A 3,148-nucleotide genomic window follows, 5' to 3' on the forward strand; every position below is an offset into this window, starting at 1 on the left:
TTTAAATTAACGGTAATCCGGTTAAAAACAGGAAGTAAAGGGTAGGCGAAGGCAGGGTGTTGGAACTGGTAAAAAATCTTGATCAACTAAAATATTAAGTCTTGTCGCGAGAATCGTACCTTTAATTCCCTCATAGCATATGCTTCAAAGCGCTTTATTTTCCAAGGACAGCAGATACCCACTTAGGGAAAAAGTTTTCCTGAAACGGGAGGAAAAGGCACTGAAGAAAATTTTAGGTTTCGTTGAAAAGAGGGCGGTGCGTCAAATAAGATTGGGAAACTCTGAAATAAACGGACAGCGTTGTTGGAATCCTATCCAAAATAGTTGTCTGGGAATAGAACCCAAGACATTTTTATCTGTTGGGTTTTTAACTTTCTCGAAATAGTTATGTTAATATATCCACGTGTATCAACAACGAGTTTTATCGAGTTCCCATGCATAACGAGAATCAGGCAGTCTCTTAGAAAAAGAAAACTTGTTGGAAGTGAATCCATTCCGACAACATTCTTTAGACGTGTTTAGGTAATTGCCCACAAATCAAATTACATTCTAGTAAGATATATTTCAGGTTTTTAATAAACTCACTAGCATCAATAATAAGACACAACTTAAAGTTGTAATCTATTATTTAAAAAAAAATTGTGTTTGTTTGTATATTTTTCACTTTGAATCAAATATCTACTTATAGAGTATCGACACATACCCGAAGGATTTTAACCAGCTTCCAAGAAACTGGTCGTCTTGTATACGGCTAGCAGGTTCAGGTATCCAGCTACTGACCCTGTATATATATATCAAGTACAACCAACAATTGAATTTGGGAGCCACCTCTGGGCTGGAGCCCCAATAAACTTGATAAACCTAAGAGATTCTGTGCAAAGAAGGGCGGTCCTCCGGGTTGATAGGCCGATTTCCATTTCTAATGAGCAGACGTAGGCATGATTAGTCTGTTCTACAGGCATCTTAATGGAACCTGCTCTAAGGGGCAAGAAGCATTGATCTCCGGTGCACAGATGCACGTGCGTGAAACTCGACGTACACGAGTGGAACAAACGTTAACAGTTGATGTTTGCTTCATGAGAATGGGCCGTTTCTTCGACTCGTTTTTGTCCATCATATCCGAGCCTCTTCAAGACCCGCATTAATAAATCCCCTCCTACAGCCTATCAGCCCCTACAGCCCGAGTATATATGGATTAACAAATAAAAGGATGTACCTAACAAAGACATAATATATACGATATAGTCTACAAATAATGATAATTGTCGAGTAGTACAATTTGGCAGATGCAAGTACATAATTATATGGTTAAGAAAACTCCAGATCGTTTTTAAAAATAAAATTGTTAGAATCGTAGAATAAATAATAACACAAGAAGTGCCTTATGGGTGTGTCTCGTGATTCATACATTTGCTTATCGAGGCATAAATTTCCAATGCAAAACTGTCTTTACAAAATTCAAATGGGATGGAGTTCTACGATGTCAGGCGAGTGTAAGTGAGAAGGCTAAATGGAATATTTGTTTTAACTTTTCCATTTAAGGTCCTTTAAATGGAAATTTTAAATGTTTTCTGTCTGAAATTTTCTGTTTAAAATAATATTTTTTTCTTGTTTTAATATTCCCACTTACATTTCAATAATTTTTTACTATATTGCTATTTTTGAATTATCATATTTGAATATTCTTTTAGTCTATTCTCTACGTTTATATTATTTAAAATATATAGTTAGCAACTTCTTATATCAACCAAGAAAACTTTTCATATTATTTATTAAGTGCAATAACTAAGTAAAAGTCAATACACTAGACTAAACAAGAATCGCATTTAATAAATCTGCCTATTTCTGACTGTTCTAAATCAGGTAATCTCCTAGTTGGACAGCCAATGATCACTGTAATATGTAATATGTCATGTTTTTTAAAAATTAATAAATAAATAAATTTACTAGGTAAATTTGGGTAGGCCGTTTGATACGCGGTCATAACTAAAACGACAAATTGTTACCTATAATACTGGCCTGGGGGATAGTGCTAGAATGAAGTAAACAAATATGTTAGTCAAAATTAGGTTTAGATTTAAAACACCTTTAGCTTACATCTCGCTTTGCCTTTATCTCATTAAACAGGCTATCAGATGTCTTTATTCCAAATTTCTCTACTCAACCGAAATTTTTCTACAAATTAAGAATTTTTTTTAGAAATCTTCATTACAACCAAACGTTTTGCCACATCAGCCTCACAAAGTGCCGACACGACGCCGGACCAGTTACACCAGTGCTTCTCAACATGAGGCGCACACCCCACCGAGGAGGAATTTTGAATATTTTAGGGGATAATGCTAAAATCATCAATTATTGATATATGTGTTACATTTTTTGCTACAAATTTTTATCGACAATTTTGTATGATATTACAACTCTGACCATACCCTGACATTCCGGGAAAGGGTCAAATGAAATGGGGGGCGATGGCGTCATTTTTTTTGCTCGTGAATTCAAATGAGCCGTGCATTAATGGATGAGTTTCATTGATTTTTGGACGAATTAATAGTTGTTTTTGATATGTTTCTACAGTGTTAACCTATTGAATTGGAAACAGCTTAGAATTGATCAAACGTACCTAACCATACTTATTTAAAAAATCCATGTAATCAAGGGTGCTGTAATCTTAAATTTACTTTATTGCAGTATATATAAGTAATAAAGAAAATGTAATCTATTATATAGCAATGATAATTTTTTTTTTTAATTTTGTTTCTAAGGATAACTGCAATGTTCTCTTTATTATTCGTAATTAATGAAATGCGTGGTGAGCTTCCCTCACAAACTTGCAACTTTCACTAGATATTTAAAAATGAACCAAGAAAAAGTTCGTGTTGATTCTGCAGTATTTTTTCTTGAGGTGGAAAGAGATTTGGTTGAAATAGGGCATCGCAATACTATGATTGAGAAACACTGAGTTATACTAAACAGTGTGTGTACAGTGTTACACATTACACCGACGACCGGGTGATCCTATAGAGCGCAGGTGATACGCCGGCGCGTGTGTAGCGGCTAGCGCTTGGTGTGTAGCCGTTGTTACTATGTAGTAACTAGTAGGTACCGCCTTGGCGGGAAAATTCCGATATACATAGACAACGTATTATGT

This window comes from Hesperophylax consimilis, chromosome 12 (assembly GCF_061612785.1).
Source record: "Hesperophylax consimilis isolate HC1 chromosome 12, BYU_Hcon_1.0, whole genome shotgun sequence".
Taxonomy (NCBI): Eukaryota; Metazoa; Arthropoda; class Insecta; order Trichoptera; family Limnephilidae; genus Hesperophylax; species Hesperophylax consimilis.